We start from the raw sequence: 19,984 nt of genomic DNA on the forward strand, positions 1-19,984 counted from the left end.
CAAATGGAACATTTCTGAGGACTGTTGACAGGTATGCATCTTTGAAATGGTTTGCCACACAGCAATATCACCGGGCAGAATGCAATTCAGAAACGGAGAGATGATGTGGAGTGGAGAGTTTTCAGCGACTGACAGCTTTGGAAAAGCTCTGCAGCTGACTGCGTCCCACTGTGCAAGGGGCAGCTTCTAACATGTGACAGATCACACAAGATGGAAAGCATGCAGTGAATCAGCAGTGCCCTTGATGAAATCCCACACAGCGTAATGCTGTGGTGGGAAACCTCTGGACTACAAGTCCCATTATCCCTCCTTGTTGGCCATGCTGGCTAGGGCTGATGGAAGCTGGAGAAGGCCAGAGGTTTCCCATCCCTGGTAGAGTATATAGCAGGGGTGGCTAAGTTGTGGCCCTCCAGATGTTGCTTGATTCAGGTCCCATCAGCCCCAGCCAATGGTCAGAGATAATGGGAACTGTAGTCCAACAACATCTGGAGGGCAGTTTTTAAAATAATAATAATTTTTATTTAATTTAATATATTTATATCCTACCTTTCTCCAAAACTGGGACTCAGGGAGGCTTACAATATTTAAAACATTATAAAATGCAAAGGAACAAAACCAATTAGTTAAAAACAATAGTTAAAATACTTCAAAAGACATTTCAAACCAGTAATTAAAATACAGTTTGCTCCAATAGCATCCCAGTGATCAGCATCATCTGCACCTTAGTTTTGTAAGGTGTGTCTGAATTGGTCTTAGCCTGCTGGTGGAAGGCTAACAAACAGAGAGCCAATCTAACCTCTCTTGGGAGGCAATTTTGCAAAGATGGGAGCAGCCACAGAAAAAGCGCTCTCTCATGTCACCATCAATCGTGCTTCTATTGTTGAAGGGACTGAGGGTAGGTGCTCACCTGAGGAGCTTAGCACCTGGGCAGGTTTACATAGGGAGATATGATATTTCAGGTAGTCTGGGCCCAAGCCAAATACAGTAGTGCTTTATAGGTCATAATCAGCGCTGTGAATTCTGCCTGGAAACAGACTGGTAGCCCGGGACGTTGTTTTAAAAGGGTCTTGGGCTCCATGATCACTGCAGATGGTGACAGCCATCACGAAATTAAAAGAGACCTGCTTCTTGGGAGAAAAGAAACGACAAACCTAGACAGCATCTTAAAAAGCAGAGACATCACCTTGCCGACAAAGGTCCATATAGTTAAAGCTATGGTTTTCCCAGTAGTGATGTATGGAAGTGAGAGCTGGACCATAAAGAAGGCTGATCGCTGAAGAATTGATGCTTTTGAATTATGGTGTTGGAGGAGACTCTTGAGAGTCCCATGGACTGCAAGAAGATCAAACCTATCCATTCTTAAGGAAATCAGCCCTGAGTGCTCACTGGAAGGACAGATCATGAAGCTGAGGCTCCAATACTTTGGCCACCTCATGAGAAGAGAAGACTCCCTGGAAAAGACCCTGATATTGGGAAAGATGGAGGGCACAAGGAGAAGGGGACGACAGAGGACGAGATGGTTGGACAGTGTTCTTGAAACTACCAGCATGAGTTTGACCAAACTGCGGGAGGCAGTGGAAGACAGGAGTGCCTGGCATGCTCTGGTCCATGGGGTCACGAAGAGTTGGACACAACTAAACAATAACAACAAACATGCTCCCTATAACTAGCCTCAGACAGCAGTCTGGTCACAGCATTCTGGGCAAGCTGAAGCTTCCAAATCCTTTTCAAAGGCAGCACCATGTTGTGGAAGACTGGTGCCTGTGGAATGACTCAGTCTGAAGGGATTGCAGACCCTGTCCCTTCAGGGTAACAGAAAGCCAGTTTGCAGAGGAGATAATGAGGATGATGGTGATGGTGGTGGTTATTACTGCATACAGTGGTACCTCAAGTTACATACGCTTCAGGTTACAGAAATATTACCTCGGGTTAAGAACTTTGCTTCAGGAGAACAGACTACCATGACTTCTGATTCAGTTCCTATGGAAAAATAGAGCAGAGTGTCGCCAGAATACTGATGGCTCTTAGCACCACAATTCATAATGACTACCCTCTTTACTCAATGGGAAAGTAAACTTGCATCACTTCTTTTATTGAGGGGTGGGGGGAGCTGCTGACTTTAATGTTCAACTACAGCATTTACATTGTTTACTGTCTTGGATACCATTACAGTGGTACCTCGGGTTACATACGCTTCAGGTTACATACGCTTCAGGTTACACACTCCCCTAACCTAGAAATAGTGCTTCAAGTTAAGAACTTTGCTTCAGGATGAGAACAGAAATCGTGCTCCGGCGGTGCAGCGGCAGCAGGAGGCCCCATTAGCTAAAGTGGTGCTTCAGGTTAAGAACAGTTTCAGGTTAAGAACGGACCTCTGGAACGAATTAAGTACTTAACCCGAGGTACCACTGTATATGCATCAAAGGGGAAGGCATCTTCATCCTCAGCCAGTCAGGCCAAACAGCAACACAGTATTTTGCAAATACAGAAACAGCAGGATTATCTTCCCTGGAGAGAAAAGCAGGATCCTGAGTCCAGTGCAGACATTACTGGTGTTTGAAGAGCAGGGACTAAAGGAGATTAACTGCTTCAAGAGGAGTAACTGTGACCTACATAGGAGGGATTCAAGTTTGCTATAGGTCAAACAGAAAATACCTCTGACCTCTTTTCCTTCCTAAGTGGTGTTTGTGTGTGGACCTCTTTGTGGAGAACACCTGGATAAATGCACTGGAATTCTTATGGGCAGGTGAAGACTATTGCTCATTTGTAGGATCACAGATCAGCTTTGCATGTGGCAAGTTGCCCATCTAGGGTTGCAGTTTGCTAAGAGAAGCTCCTGAGAGGACACTGGTATCTTTAAGAGTTGAATAGAAAGGGGAGGGGTGATTCCATCAGTTGCAATGGGGTTCCCCATTGCAGTGGGGAAAGCTGCACCTGGTACAGTTCTACATTCTGTGAAATTGCAGGAGCTTTCTCCATGTCTGCCCAACATATGTGAATGAAGGGGTTGAAGAGGCATGGAAGGTTCTGCTGAAGGTGACCCTCGGCATTCTTTTACCTGTGCACATGGACCATGGTATTGACACAAGGTCACAGTCCATCCTTTCTATGGTATTATGGAAGTCTAATTTTGGAATAGATTTGGTGATTTTGTCAACAGCTTTTCTGAGCTTTGGGAACAGGGAGCTCCAGGGGTTTTCTTCCCTTTTGTAATGTTTCTTTTCAACTCCTCACTGCCTCCACCCCCATCCCAGATCAGATCAGGATTTCCATGGGTTCCTAGAGGTAACCGTCAAAGATGCTCTGGGCTTTCTGATGGAAAAGCAGCACCAGGTTTTAATCTGAACTCTTCCCTTTGCATTACAAGGACCCATAGTTCTGCCACAAGGGTGATTTCACTATGAGAGTTTTAATTATGTGTTAGTTTGTCTTTGGTTTCAAGGGCATGTTTAACTTACCTCCAGGCTAACACAATGGGATATCTTATTAGTCTATTTACATTCCACTGATATAAAACTGACATGGTGGTAGTAATGTGGATTTGGGAAGCCTTCAGTCACAAATCACATTTCAGTTCCATCAAAAGGGTTATTAAAGGATCCTTGACTTTCAGTCATGGAGTGGAAGCTCATGATGTGGCCTGATTCTTTCCTGTTTTTGTCTCTCTCGTTCATCGGTGCCTCTTAGCATGTCAACAATTACCTTACAAGTCACAGTTTATTGGCCATAGGGAACTCAACTTTACTGAGACAGGTTGTTAGCCTATTTTACTGAGTATTGTGCACATCAGGCTGTGCTGGCTGGGACTGATGGGTCCAAAATATCAGGAGGGTGCCAAAGTGGTGAAAGCTCATCTGCATTGACTGGCATCATTTCTCTAAGGCCATGATGTAAAACCTGCTTCCCTGACCATGCTAGTCCAGGAATTCGATTCAAGTCACTTTTGGTGAGACTTGGCTTCCTTTCTTTTCCTTTATAAACAAGATGGAAAATACTTTTATTCCACCCTCAGTACAAGAGTCTCTATACAGACAATAGCTGAACTGAGAATGCATAAATAAACCTATTGATTGTGTGGTATGTACTGCATATGAAACTTTATAAGAATGTCCCACTGGACAAGCTACTGGTGTTGTATGTTGCTCTTGTATGTAAATGAAAAATTTGGGGGGGGGGGCTCTCTTGGATTTCCCATCCCTATCTGAGAATGCCACCAATTGACCTGCTTGTACATGCAAAAACATAGTTTTAATAGCTACATTCAGATGTTCATTCATACCATCGTAAACCATGGTTTCTGAAGTCATGGAGGAACACTGTGGATGTGTGTTCCTCCCTTGCTCCTCCTCCCCAGGTGCACTGGTTTCAGCTGATAGATCTTGCCTTTTGTTAAGCCACATTTTCCCATGGCATGCCCAGGCGCTGTGAACCCACAACCCCAATGAAAGGTGGACCAGATTCAAATCCCTTGGTTTGCATGAGTTTGTCTCCCCTGGTTTGTCTCCCACCAGCCAGAAGTTCGGCAGGAGGAATTTAATGTCAGTGGCAGTGGGGCTGGCACCATGAAAAAGGTAAGCAGAATTATATCCAAACCAGGGAATTCTGGGTTAATGCTGGTTAACAACCCAGGATAATAAGCCATGTTCTGATCGAACAAGATCATTCACGTAGCACTAAATTTATGGTTTAGTGCTTACATTCAAACGGGACGCAACGTGTTTGTCACAGAACTCAGTTCTCACTTGCTTCTACTTCCTTGCCAGGTGGTAGTTATGTATGAGAGGTTATCAAGTTACTCAAACTGGTTTCTCAATAAGAAAAACAAATACAGATTCACAACACCCAAATGGACAATCTATTTTTGTAACACCAGCTTTGGGAATTCATGCAGCTGATTAAAAATACATCTTTTCCTGAGTCCCAAACTGTTGTCTATAGCTAGGTTTGTTACACATTGGTATACATTTTAGCTATGACAACCTTTCTATAAAACATAAATGCCTCTGTCCCTTCCAGTGGCGTAGCGTGGGGGGTGCAAGGGGTGCCGGCCGCACCGGGCGCAACATCTGGGGGGGTGCACTCGCCGCCTCCAGAGTCGCCGAAGAGCCTCGGGGCTCAGCTCCTTTGGGAGGAGGGGTCGGGCTGGGCGACCAGGGGGAGCAGCAGGCGCCAGCAAGGAGGTCCGGAGCCGGAGCCGGAGCCTGGCCAGGATCGCGCGCAGGACGGGGCGCAAGAGGGAGGGGAGAGTCGAGCCTGTCCCCCCCACGAGGACTGCTGCGAAGAGGCGGGAGGGAGAGGAGGCCCCTTGGGAGGAGCGGGCAGGTGCTGGGGCGGCAGCGCTGGGCGGGGGCCGAGGGGTGGGCGCCCCCCTGCGCGGGCATCGCCGCGCCGCCGCCGCGGGCTTGGCTGGGCCGCCGGCCGAGGGGAAGCACCAAACAAGGCCAGGATCCAGGCCCGCCCCGCTCTCCTTATTTGGCGCCCGGTTCCGGCTCCCGGGTGGCCTCCTCCCACCCGCTCTCGCTACCAGTGGAAAGAGAGACGGAGGCGCAGCGAAACCCGCAGCCTTTGCAGGCGCCGCCCGGCTGGGGGAGGGGAGCGCGGAGGAGCCCCGCGGGGCCTGGGCCCGGCCAGCCGAGCCTCCCGAATTGCGCCCCGCAGCCAGGATCTTGTGGCGAGGAAGGAGCCCAGTCTGCGCCCTCCTTCCCCACAGAGCTGCAGAGGGAAATCAAGGTTCTCCTGCTAGTTTCTCTTCTTCTCTTCCCCACACTGCGTTGCAACCGTGCCCCCCCCCTCTCGGTGCACATAGCACGATTGCAATCTCTCTCTCCCCCCCCCCCAAGTTAAACTAATGGAGCAAGCCAGCGCCAAAGATTTGTAGAACTGTGAATACCCCAGCCCAGGCAGCAGCAAGAAGCTGGCAGCGGCGGCAGGTTAGGGGTTAGGGGCGCAAATTACTTGCCTTGCCCCGGGTGCTGACAACCCACGCTACGCCGCTGGTCCCTTCTCATCCATGTCTCTTCCCCAGCTTTCCTGCATAACCCTCATCAACTGTCTAACTCTCCTAACCATCAGTTTAAATCATCTTATGACCTTATGTCCTTTACTCTAGTTCTGCTTCAATTCTCCAAGTGATCTCGCTTCTGTAGCCTAAACAGAAACCACCCAACTCACACACTCTAGCCCAATTGGGACTCAACATGCTTAATAGCACAGAATTCTGGGAGAAAACTGGGTGGGGCAGGGGGATGGAGTGGCTGAGAAAGGAAGATGGAAGAGGAGGCACATGGATATAAAAAGGTTAGACAGAACCATCTCATTGTCTGCATAGGGCAATTCCTGGTTCACTATTTTATGTTCCAAGAAACAGGAGTAAGAGCTGCCCATATAAATCAATAGACAAATCCATCTTACTAATGTAGCTAGCATTGGGCATAAGTATGTCCATCCCAACCCAACACATTAAAAAAACAAAACAAGGCAGACCAATCAGAGCTAAGAATGCTCAGTGGGTACAGAATGATGATTGACTGTTGGGAGGGGCAGAAAACTGGGGTATGGGGCAGATGGAATGGAGTGGCTGGAATCCTGAAAGCTCTTGTTGTTGTTAGCCCACTTCTATATACCAATCACAAACTCATGTGCTCCTTTTATGACAATGATGCACCCCAAATGAGGCTATTGAGAAAAGGGGGGATACCACAGGCCAACATTGGTTCCAGCTTAGCTGATGAGGCCATTTCCCCTAAGCCATGCCTTCCATCAGGTGTGGGCCAGGTAGAGTCATGGATCCTAAGGAACAAAATGGTATGTGCCCAGTTGCTCCCTTCAATTGAGATGTTCTGTCAGTGGCAATCAGCTGACTGGTAGAATCAGCTGTGTGACAGAGCCCCCAGTCAGGTTTCTGTAAATGCAAATAAGCTGATTGGGTCTTTTGAGAGCCATTTTAGAAAGCAGCTAATAAGGACACAAATCACCCTCCATGTGGGAGGGGCATTCCACAGTGGAAGGGGCAACGACTGAAAAGGCTCTGTCTTTTCTCCCCAGCAATTTGATGGAGTTGACCAGTGAGCCCCCTGTGGATAGTCTTAAGGGCCAGGCAATCTCATGCAGGTGCAGGCAGTCCTTCAAATTGCCTGGTCCCAAGCTAGTTAGCTCTATACTGTAAAGATAAAACCAGCACCTTTAAACTGGGTCTGGAAATTCCCTGACAACCAGTGCAGCTGGTCCAGAATAGGTCTTATATTCAAAGTAACTGAAAGTTTCCCATGAGCTTTACACACAGCTACACAACATATTTTTGCTTGACTCTGCACCAGGTGAGAGTCACCAAGTAATGGAAATGTATAGTAGGGAATACTTCATCTTCACCAGCAGTTTTCAATATGAAATGAAAATATATAGGAAGCAGTCTGTGCTCCACTGATCAAATGGATCTGCAAAGCTCTGGTATCCCCCTTAGGCCAACTCTGCAAGACTTCTGAATTGTGCCTGGGAGGAAGGAGCTATCTGTTTCAGTGTTTACACAATTATTTGTTTTATTTGGGCCCCATGAGAGTTTATTTACAGGTATGCAAGCCACCTTTTATTCTTCATCCGGAGAGCACTGTGTTATAGGGTGCAATGCAGTAGGAATTTTTCATGTCTCCCTGACAGAGGCACCAATACTCCCAGGCAAGAACAGAAGATTCAGAGCCAGCATTATCAGATTTCACACTCAAGCCCAGGAAGTCATGGAAAGTCCAATGACAGTGCTGGGGAAATTCCCACCAATTATAAAACAGACTGAACTGAAGGAGGCCTCAGGGGAACATTTCTTGGAAACAAGAATGAAACAAGGATCAGGTACATGTCCTTATGCGATCTTTCCAGTATTATCGGTTTTGGGAAATGGCAGAATTCAGGGGCCTCAATGCCTGCACAGGCAAAGCAGGGGACTTCCAGATTCCAGTATCTTCAAACAGCCAATAATAAGAGGAATAGGCAGTTTCAGGAGCTATCACAAGCTTAACTATCTGAAGGCACACAAGCTGGATCTCTAGTAGAAACAAGACATGTTGATGTGAGGATAAAGGCTGGAGATATCATACCAGCAGGTCCAATATGATAAAGAGTCCTTTCCCATGGAAGCAAGGGTTTGGCGACCCCACCATACCAGCAATTGATCCATCATCAAAAAGATGCAGAGTAAACCACACCAGATCTTTAAGATAGACAAGCAGGAGCTATTTCTGCTCTCTTACATACCTTAGTTTTCTGAGCCAGTCTTTGGCATCACCATGGTCCAGGTAGACAGCCAGTACTGTGAAAGATGGTGAGGGAGTGATGAGTCTGCAATGAGGCATCAGCAGAGATGTTTCAAACCCTAAGAAGGAGTAGAACCAATAGCAATTCTTAGAACAGAGTCCACAGAGATGCAGGTTTTGTGTGCACAGGCGAATGTTCTAATAAATAGACTGTGGGACATTTTAAAGAGCAAGAACCCAATTAAAAATGTTAGGTCAGAGGGATCTGCGTTCAGATCTCCACCCAGCCACAAAATGTTCTGGGTGATAATGCAGTTAGTCACCAACTCTTATCACAAAACAGCTTGCAGAAGTGGTGTTCGCACATTACATCTGAGTACCTGTATAGTTAAGCTGTACATATAATGTTCAGCAAGTGTATAGTCTGTTGAACACAATAGCTAGGCTGAACAAATCTAGAGGCATACACTCTTTACACAAACACTTATACATGGGTAGAGTCAGCTTCTTCAGTATAACTTGTGAAAAAGTATTTCATTGATGTCAGGCTAAATAGTGTGTGTATGGTGGTGGGGGGAGGGTGTCTTATATGCTTTTGTTTTTGTTCCACCACGCCAGGTGGCAGCCAAAATCTCCACTCCACTGAATGCCATGGATGTTCCAGGATATTCTGGGTAAAAAAGTGGGTGCCACAGAAAGGGTGCCCCCCAATTTATAAGCTCCACCCCATGAACATTTCCGCAACTGCAGTCACCCAAAATACTGAAATGGTCTCTCCAGTTTGCCATCTGTAAATAAAGCACTGAGCTGAGGTGCATTTTTGCTCAGTCCTATATTCTTTGTAAGGTAGTGGTGAGGAATATTAACCCAATATAGGTAGAAACCTCTATCACTTCTTCACTTTAGTCAATATACCTTATGATAATGCTTTAAGTGCTGATAACCCCCTCACCACAGCATCTTAAAAAAACTTCAATAAAAGCTTGCTCCCCACTCTCCCTGCAATAAAATGCTGGGAGCAAGGTGATTCAAGTTGCAAATAAAGAAATGCAATGAGCAAAACAATGAACTTTACTGCTTTGGTTGGATGAAATGAGATCTAAAAATAAAGTTTGGCTCCCCATTTAGCTGGCCTACCATCAATATAACGGTTCAGCTAATGCAGTCGCATTGTACCCAGTGAACAGCTGGTCTCTAGCAAGCATGCGTAATACTTCACGCCAGGATCCCGTAAGACAGAAAGAAGTGGGGGCGGGAAATCAATAAGTGCAGACCAATTGCAACCTTTAAAATCACTTTGGATGGCCTCAGGGTAGCTTTCCAGAACAATATACTACAGAGTAGATTGGTCAAATACTTACAGGCCTTGAGAAATTGAAATGCATGTGGACTCTGGATTATGGAATGTCAACAATTATGTTTGTATTGTAGTGCAATTGCTTTGCAATTAAGAAAGCAGTAACAAGTAGCAACAGTGGAAAGGTAACACACATGCACCTCCTACAGAGCCTGCAAAGGAACAATCAGAAACCTTGAAGTGCACTCCCAATTATTTGTTGGCAACAGGGGCTTGTATTCGGCACCTCTTAAATTTGGCACCAAATGCAAGCCCCACTAGGATTGCTTCCACTTGAGAGTTCCGGTGGTGGTTGCAAACCTCACTGGCATCAGCTACATTTGGGTGTTCCCAAGACCACCCTGACTGGCACCAAGTGCAAATCCCAGGTTGGGCAGGGATCTTTCTTTGCAGCCTTGATGTAAAGAAAAGAAGAAAAGAATCTTGAACACACTCAGTGTGGGTTCCTGATTCTTTGCTTTGAAGCTAGGATCCTTGATGTCATGGTGACATCAGGTGATTGACAGGTGGGTGGCCCTGCCCACTTGTCAAAGTGGCCCATGAGGGAGCTCAGCTCACTGGTTGGATCCTGTTCCACACCCCTGCAATATAACAACAACAACAACAACAACAACACAACAATCATCATCATCATCATCATCATCATCATTATTATAATTTATACCCCGCCCATCTGGGTGGGTTTCCCCAGCCACTCTGGGCAGCTTCCAACAGAATATTAAAATGCAGTAGTCTATTAAACATTAAAAGCTTCCCTAAACAGGGCTGCTTTTTATATGCTTATTATAAACAGGGCTGCTTTTTAAGTGCTTATTATGGGATGAACATATTGGCAACAGTGGATATGTCAATCCTCATCAGGATGTATAATCTGTTCCATATGAAAAAAGGAGTGTTTCAAATTGATTTGCAACACTCCTTTTTTCATATGGCAACTTATGCTCACAACAGGGCTCATTCCTAGAGAAATGCCATGGCTACAGTCTGGAACAAGTGCAGCACGTTTACTAAGGCATATATCCTAGTAACTTCATTGGGATTTAATCTATAATCCACGTGCATAAGGTTTCAGCCTTACCCATGCAATGTCCTCCAGCTCAGTAGGACTCAAATGCAAATAATTATATGCTGAACTGACACCCGTATGTTTGAAATAATGATGGTGACGCAGAATAAAAGCTCTTGCTTAGCCATCCCTTAACAACCATGTCTCATTCCATAAAAGTTGACACTTATCTTCTTGTTGTCAGCTTTTACTGATAGCTTTGCAGCAAACTATTTTTCCTTGTTTTTCCTTCTCTTCTTCCAGTTCAACCTTGTTGAATGGTCAGTCATTTCAAGAAATACAATTCCACTGACTCCAAGCAGCACATTGGCAGTAGGATTAAATGTTCCCTGCCACAATATTACCATTTTTCTTCATTCCAGAAAAAACTGCAGTCGTTAGGATACCAACTTCCATGTAAACATATTCAATATTGGGCTGCAAGTTCTATTCAAGCCAACAGTGTCCATCGCTCCCACCTTTGTAAAAATAGATATTTAAAGCGCATCCCAGTACTATGCATGTTATTTAGAAGTCAGACCTTCTTTCCAGAGGAAAGTGTGAATAAGATTGCAGCCTTAGTTCAGTATTTTCAGGCTAGAATATTATTACCAAGCAGCAACACTTGGCAAGTGTGTTAGGAAAAGGGCTGTTATCAACAAGCAAAGGGTTACAATGGGTTTCATTGTGCTCAGTAGGCCTTACTCCCAGAGTCAAGCAGGCATAGGATATCAGGGTAGGTTTGGTATTTTCAGGCTGGAATATTATTCATAAGCAGTTTGGTAAGCATGTTAGGAAAAGTCCAGTCCTCTCTATGGGTCCTCTTCTAATACAAAGAAACAGTCCACTCCAGATTACAGATGGGCAAGAAATGCAGTTTCATTTGAGCTTTAATGAGAAACCACCTAAATTCCTACTTCTTGAACCAATGCACAAGCTCAAACACACCTATCCTTCAAAAGTCACATTCTTTGAAATGTCTGATGCAGTTCTCGAACCAGTGTATACAAACGTGCATATTGTTACAAAATTTGTGTGCCACTCCCCACACTCTGCAAGATTCCTGGGGGTTCCAGGCATTCACCTGGGGTCTGTGTTCCTTTGGAGAACTGAGACACAGTGGAAGTTGTCGTAGCTTTAAGAGATATGGTTTATTCAGCTATTTACACCTTCAGTCTACATGGAAGGAGGCCAGATCTGGCAGAATGATTTCAAGAGGGCCTTGCCCCCAACAGCAGTACAGCCCTTGAGTCCAAGGCATCTTAGCCAGCCTGCCCAAGATGGATCCCAGATTTTCTTCTTCTCAGAACAACCAGCTAAAAACTCTGTTTTCCTGTCACCTCACACCCTGTTAACCTGGCAACCTTCCAAACCTTCCAGGTAGAGCTAGAAGAGACTCCTGCATGAAACCACAGAGAGCCACTCCACATCACTGTGGACAGTACTGAGCTAGAGGCACCAATGGTCAGACTCAGTATAAGACAGCTTCCAGGGTCCCTTCCTAAAGATGGCATCCTCTGACATATGTTGATAGACCGTCGGATCTGATGGCTCCGTTAGCTGCAGCAGAACCTGAGCATATAAATTTCAGGTCAGCATTTAATTTAGCTTTGAGAAGCGTGAGTAATGGTGCTGACAAATACTGCCAGAGGGGCTGGGGCAACTTCCAAGGGCCCTTGCACTGAGGATGGGATCTTTGAAGCATGATTTCATGCACTCTGGAAGCAGAGCTGTTAGTTTCACCCAAGCATGTTATATAGAAGGATATGCAAATTACCATGAACACGACTATATCAGAGTGTGCAAATGAGCATGGAGGAGTGGAGATGTTGATGACGGCACCCTTCAGTCTTTCATCTTCCAAACTCATTTACATTCAAAATTAGAGCAGCGGGTTTTTGATGGATTTGGTTATTTTGCACATTAATTTTTATATGTTCTTATTAGAATGTTCAGCTGGAGTCATCCAAAAGTCCTTCTTATTTAAATCACCAAATTATGTCCTCAAATCAGTCAATTGCAGCAGCAACAAGAGACGAATCTGGAATGCTGGTCAGGTAAACCGCCAGCCTTAAGGCAGCGTCCAGAATAGCAAACTATTGAATATTTCACAGATGAGAATAGGGATAAGCTTGTAACATCCTTCTTCTCATACCAAATATAACTTTGTGAGCCTGATTGCTTCCACTGTGTCATATCATCAGTGGCTTTTCACCACCTGGTTATATGCTCTGCTTCTTTGCTCTGCAAAAGTCTGCCCTCCACAGAAGGCTGGTTATTTCTTTGGGTTCAATAAATGCTAGAAAAACATCATTGTCCTATAAGCAATACCTTACCAATAGTGCATGTTAGAACACTTATGGTTTTATGTGACTAAATGTGAAGTCTCAGCATTAGCCAACATCTCAACTCTATTCTTGCCATTCCTGTCATTCTTGCCATTCCTGTCAGCACCCCAGGCCTTTGCAGGGGGGGAGGGAAGTGTCATAGATGATGCAAAATGTCTATTTGCTTTAATCCCGTGGGTTTCTCCCAATCCCCATTAATTTCCTCAGAATTTTGTTTCATGAATGCCCAGCTAAATCCTGAAGAATGCACTCAGGAGGAATGTGGGGAAACAGTTTGAAAAGGCTGACCTATATATGTTTTTTTTAAAAAAACAAACAAACAAAAACCTTGCAATTTCCATAAGGTTGTGGGAGATCTGTGCTCTTGGGAAACCATGTTTGCTAAATTCTCCAACATATTGCAGACTTGTCCCTTCAACCTCAATTAATTCTTAAGTTTGCTTTGCCTTCTCCCTGCAATGATGTTCCTTATAAGAAAATTCTATCAGTTGCTCTAATGAGAGTTGACTTTCAGAAGTTAAAAAATATTTACAGGAGGCAGACTGCCCTGTTAGCTCTGTTACACACTCCTAGAGTTAAAAACAGCCTTTGCCAACTTGGTGCCCTCCAGATGTTTTGGACTACAACCAGTGCTTTTTTTTCTAGAAAAATATGTGCCGGTACTCAACATGAATCTGTTACAGTAAGTGCCACCGTTTTTAACCAAAAAAGGAGAGATGCCGGTACTGCATACCCTTGAGTACCCCTTTTTTAAAAAGAGCTACAACTCTGATCAGCACCAGCTGCCATGCTGTCTGGAACTGATGGGAGTTATGGTCTAAAATATCTGGAGGGCAGCAGGTTAACAAAGGCTGATCTAAAGCATCTTTTCCTTGGAGTCTTCTTCGGGGTCCTACCACTAGCTGACTGTTGTATACTTCCTCAGAAGTATGCACCACACCAGTATACTGGGCTGGATGATTCACTGGAAGAGCTCTGCTGGTTCTTTGTCTTATGGTGAGAACAGGTTCCCCCCTGCAATTAGCTAAGGAAAAACAAGATGAATAGCTAATATTTAAGTGCATATACAGTTTGGGCCTAAGAAAGCAACTGTGGTTTCTGTCCGGCCCCCCACATTACCTTCCTCTCCAACATTACTCCAGTGAAAATAGGGATGCCCTATTCCATACTCTCCAACATTTCTCCAGTGAAAAGCGGGACATTCCGGGATCAAATCAGAAACCAGGACAGCTTCTGTAATTCTGGGACTGGAAAATCAGGACACTTGGAGGATGTGAATCACTCCCTGACTTTTGCATTCCCTAAGCACTAGATCCCATTCCCTGTGGAAACTGATCATGAGAAGAAACCAACATCAGCACAATCTGCTGGGAGGTTTTCCTGCGCAAGGTCCAGGGAGATGGATGGGGGCAGCAGAAGTGCACAGCAATTCTCTTGCATTCATTTGGTTTTTACAGGAGAACTCCCCACTAGATTATACTGCAGGCTTCCAAGGAAGTCAGCTTTTCTGGGCATGGTAAGCACACACACACACACACACACACACACACACACACAGCTCCTTCCAACAGCTTAGCTCCATGGGGATCATGCTGCAAAAATCAAGGCTTATATGGTGATGAAAACTGAACTGAATTGCCTGTTACACATCCATTTCTTGTGATGCTTTTGACTCTTCTTTTTAGAATCCCATGATGGTTCTAGTTTCTGAGAATTAGGCAGGGAGAGAAGGATAGATCAATTCAACCTAATTCACATAAGCCCAGCTGTCTGGCATCTCAATGCTTTTTTCTTTTCTAACTTGTGAAAGCTACTTTTCTCCAGACCTGCTATTTCACCCCCTGTAGTTTTGGGAAAATTGTGCAAAAATCAAGACATAAATTAAGCTAGCACAATAGGATTCCCAGCATAGTAATTCAGCTTCTCAGGTCTCGTCTTTGACTGACCTGAGGAATTCATAGGGATTAGCTGATCAACGGCTTGGATGCTACTGCAGGGGTATCCCAGTGTTAGTTCCATGTTATTCTCTTTAGGTGTCATTAGCAGGAATGAGGGACAAGAAGAGAAAAGTGGAAGAGGAACAAAGCACTTAACTACCATCAAGACTAGAGCATATTAAAGAGTGAAACAGATGCTTTATTCCATTAATTTTTCACCATCTGTTGGCATCTTCTGGCAGGTCAGAGGCAGGAAATATAAGATCATCAAACAGCATGAACAATGTCACTTTGATTCTGAAGATCAAATTTTAACAAGGACAACGTAACTATCTACGTTACAAACTCTGTTTTATACCACTCTAATTGCCTTGCTTTCTCTTCAAGAATCCCAGACAGGGATGGATGAATCCATTAATTTCACTTTCTCCATTTTTCATTTTTCCAATATTAAGTTCAGTTTTCTACATTCTTGCATACACTTTGTGATTTACTTGTTGTTTTACAAAAAGTCCTCATGAACATTTTGGAGTGCATTTCTCCTAATGCACAGATTTCTGGTTGCAATATTGCCTACAAATAAGCACATTTTTACAAGCAATACCCCATGGAACCCAGGATTAAGAACAATCAGGTCAGCTCTAATTAAACTTTACTTTAGTGTTACTTACGCCTGTGTTACTGGACCTGTGTTATTTATGCCTGCTCTTCAACTAAGGTTTTGTGCTGGGAATATCCTTTCAGGTGGCATTAAAGAGAAGCAGAGGAAAGCCTCTGCAGATCAATTCCCTGGCCTTGTTTGGCTCTGTCAGTCTTAGAGCAGTCATACAAGGGTGGTGTATATACTTCCCTTTTGTTTCCTGTATTCTGACCTTTATTTCAAAATAAAATTCCATTTTAAAAAGCACACCCCTGTTTTGTACATGGCAGAGCAGCTCCCTTGCGAAAATCAGTCCTCGATGCAAGCTGTCGGAGTTGAAAGTGGCTGTGAAATTAGTTAAGTCTTTAGTGCATATACACCCTGAGACTCTCTCTCAGAAAGGATACAGTACAGCTGGAAACAAACTGAATGCACACTGAAAATCTGGCAAAAATGTCATAATTCAAAATTGTAATAGCCAACATTTTAAACTGTTGCTGTTGCAACCTGACCTGCATTCATGAGCTAGTGACGGTTTTTAGGATACTCTACCACAGCCCCTGAGAGTACTTAATGTATGGGAACCAAAAATGAGTGTGGGAACTGGGCAAACTGGTGACTCAGCAGATGTTGGAAGACCAATGAGAGAAGGTCCACCGGATGGATGATTCACTAAATAATATATCTCATGCTGTCACTCAGATGAGTCAGAATCAGGTCTTGCACTGATCCTGGGCCCTGAGCTGGGGTGAACTCACCCTAAGCTAAGTTGGAGAGAGGCAGTGAGAAGGCATCTGACACTGGGAATTTGAGAGCTAACAGTTAAGATCATAAAAATCAGCAGATGGGAGAACCTTTAAGCAGAGGCGGATTTAGGGCAGCATGACCGATTCTTCCCATACTGGGAAGGGGTGCTGCGGAACATCGCAACTATGACACAGTGAATTGAGCAGAACAGAAGGTGGGAGGGCATGCCAAATTTTGGTCTCATACAGGGTGCAGCTGAAATTTGAAGACCAAAGTCTGCCCCTGCTTTAAAGACTTCAATCCTAAACCTCCAGGGTGGGGACTCTCACGCAGGGGCCAAATGCGTCCCTCCAGGCCTCTCTAACTGAACCTTACTACTCTCTCCAGGCCTCATCCTCTCTCCCTCCTCAGTCATACTCTTCCCCACCCCCAGGCCACAGCTTCAGATCCTCCTGAAGTGTTGTTGTCCTTGACCTCTGTGAATGCCTCTTGCTTGCCTGGATGGAGCATGGAGAAGGGGGGGGTGTGCATCTGTAAATACTAGGATACTGTACGTGCATGGCACTGTGGTGTTGAGGCATCTAATCATAAGCCTGCATTTTTATCAAAGCTTCTATATATTTCAATCAAGGCTTGTATTTAAAAATGAGCTTAAAAAAAAGGATTTTCAAATGTTTCATGCCAGGCAAAAGACCAGCTGCCTAAAAGAACCTTGGCAAGATGTTTTTCCTCCTAAGACAAGAAGGGCCCCATTGATTTATAGTAGAAAAACAATTCTCAAAGTCATAAAAAGGGAGAATTACATATGCTGCCCCAAGGCTGAGAAAACACCATTAGGAATGGGGGAAGATAATACCAATGTGCCTCCCAGTAAAATGAGCCAGATCTTCTTTCTAAGGTTAAAAGGCCAGGAGCAATGGGGAGAAACATTTAGCTGGAAAGAGAACATTTTTGGGGAAGTCTCTTCTAAAGCTGTTTCTTAAACTGAGAGAGTTAAAAGGTTAAAATGTGTTAAATGTTGGAAAGGCAACTGGCTTGGCAGAAGAAGCAGCTTCTTCCTATTTTATTTTGAGGCTGGAGAGGAGGGGGAAAGGGGGAGGTGCAAACTGAAGAGGCTTCTTTTAAAAGCTGTGTTTTATTGAGTTCCTTCCTTTTCACTTTGAGAAGCTTTATTCTTTTAAGAGGCTACCTATGATAAATGTATGAAATATATTAGCTTAAATATATTGGCTTAAATGTAATTATGCAAAGGATTTAAGGAATGCTAGATTCTTATTTCATATGGTTGTAAGAGTTGTATTTATCCTGAAATTAAGTCAGCCACCAGCCCCCCCCCTGCCAGACAGAAGACGCCATCCAAGCAGTCTTGATATATAGTTGTCAGGCATTTTGTTTAGAAACATTAAATGAAGGAAATCTTTCAATGTTGATGTGAAACTCAAGATCCTTGACATCTGTTGAACATAAAAATGTAAGATTAAACCATTTGTTTTAGAAGGCAATAGGGCAAGAAGGGCAAGAGGTGAGCTGGTAATTAAGATTCCATGTAAGATATATTATTACTTATTTGTCATTTATATATAGCTCTTTGTCTCCCATATAAGGGCAAGGAAATGGGTGTATCTTTTGTGGGTGTATCTTTTGTGATTGGCTCTAGCAAACAGCCAATAGGAATTTCAACCAGGCTGATTGGACAGAGGCAGCCACAGGAGGAGCAAAGGGGGCTGGATTAAGGGAATATAAGTGCTGGCCAGAATGGCAGGAGGCCAGGCCAGAGCTTGGTAACCACGTACCACTGAGCCTCTTATTTATTTGTCTGACAAATAAATTACTATTTTAATTTCTCTATTGCTGCGTTGAATATTTCATTCCAGCTAAGCGTTAACCACAAGCAGGGTGCTACATTTTATGGTGCCGTGACTCGGATAAGTGGTCTGCTGGAACGCAGCCCCTTCGCCCTACTGGGCAGGGTACAAGAGAGAGGACAACTGCTTACCCAAAGCGCGCACTGGTAATTTTTTCCAGGGGGAACGCAGAAGACTCGTCTGTCTGATACCCTGCTCACTGGCGGCGACGGACCGGGGGAAACAGGGAACCAACCAAGGGTAAGTGCACAAAGGGATTTTTGGCCCTCCAATTAATTAGGAGGAAGAGAAGTCTTGATCAAACTTCTGCGTCTCAGTAAGGGGAAACTGAGTACGCTAGGTGGTTGGGTACATCAGATGGTGATCTGGTGTAGGGAAAGGGAAGGATTGGGAGGTAGAGTGTGGTGAAGTATCCAGCGCATTGTATGTGTGAGAAAGTACAGAGCAATCTGTAGCTGACCTGAGTGTGGAGTGGGCAGTACTTCGATTCCTAGTGAGGCGACTCCATCTAGGCAAGGAAACCCACGAAGCGCGTCTGTGAGTGACTGAGTGGATACTTCACAGGGCCATACAATGGGAGTTGGGGGTTCAAAGGGGGAAAATACACCTCTTGAGTGTATGTTAAATAATTTTAAGAAAGCCTTCTCAGGGGCATATGGAGTCAAAATGACGCCAGAGCGCTTGAGAACGTTATGTGAAATAGAATGGCCAAAACAAATTACTGGATGGCCATCTCAGGGAACCTTTGATATAAATTTAGTAAGCAAACTTTGGACTGATATCGCCAAAGAAACTGGAGGGTGCCCAGAACAATTTCCATATATAGATTCCTGGCTGAGCACATTAAATAAAAATCCTCCATGGATAAGGGAATGCAAAGTCAAACGATGCAAATTATTGGCTGTAAAAGCCGAAGCTAGGAAAGGAATCTTGCCAAATAAACTCAAACCCATTTTTGAGGGGCCAGAGGAAGAGGTGCTTCCACCTCCACCCTATGCTCCACATCGAAGGGAGCTTAATCCAAACACTCCACCAGTTGTAACCCCAAGGCAAGAAACTGGAATGAATAATGGGAGTGGAGTCACAGAGTTTGATTCCTTGATAGATTATGATAAATATCTTCAGGAGGCATTGGAGTTCTATAATAAAGCCCAAGCAGAAGTGGTTATTCCACCTGTGACTCCTAATAGACCTCCATCTACAGTCTCCTTTAGTGGAACAACTGATTGCCCACCCCAAACCCCTGTACATCCAAGTCCCAGAGAAATGTTACAGAAGTTACAGGGAGACCTTGCTCGGTCAGCAAGCAATACAGCCAGGCGTATAAAGCTGCTAAAAGAACGCCTTGCGACAGATACCATCCCCTATGATTTGAGGCCCCTAGAGCAAAGTGAAGAGAAAGATCACGTAGTAGCCCCTCTTAGAAGAGTATTTGATGCACTTGAGGAGCCTGCGCTGGTTAATGGGCAACCCGGACCACGGCCACCTCGAACTTCGACCCTGCAATATATTCCATTCACAACTACAGATCTGATGAATTGGAAAACACACACCCCATCTTTTGCAGAAAAACCTCAGGCTATGATGGACTTGGTGACTTCAATAGTAAATACTCATAGCCCTACTTGGACAGATTGTCGCCAGCTCCTAAATACTCTGTTCACCACTGAGGAAAGGAGAGACATAATTGAAAAGGCACAGATATATTTGCGTGAGCAGGCCAGAGCGGGAAATATTTATAATATTGACCGTCATCTCCAAGATAACTTTCCCTTGGAAGATCCTAATTGGGATCCAAACAA

The 19,984-nt window shown here is 44.5% G+C and overlaps 1 protein-coding gene across 2 annotated transcripts in view; it reads right to left on the minus strand.

The window, feature by feature from the left end:
- Window positions 1–19,984, minus strand: part of LOC309343017 (uncharacterized protein) — a 275,823-nt gene that overhangs the window by 46,675 nt on the left and 209,164 nt on the right. Inside the window, exon 3 of one of the 2 annotated variants that reach the window (XR_014157067.1) lies at window positions 8,245–8,362. The gene's annotated coding sequence lies outside the window, so the exon portion shown is untranslated. Of the gene's footprint in view, window positions 1–8,244; window positions 8,363–14,630; window positions 14,701–19,984 lie in introns of those variants that run through there. The other variant, XR_014157070.1, reaches the window with a different exon arrangement.

The sequence above is a fragment of the Podarcis erhardii genome, assembly GCF_964252035.2.
Source record: "Podarcis erhardii genome assembly, chromosome: 5".
Taxonomy (NCBI): domain Eukaryota; kingdom Metazoa; phylum Chordata; class Lepidosauria; order Squamata; family Lacertidae; genus Podarcis; species Podarcis erhardii.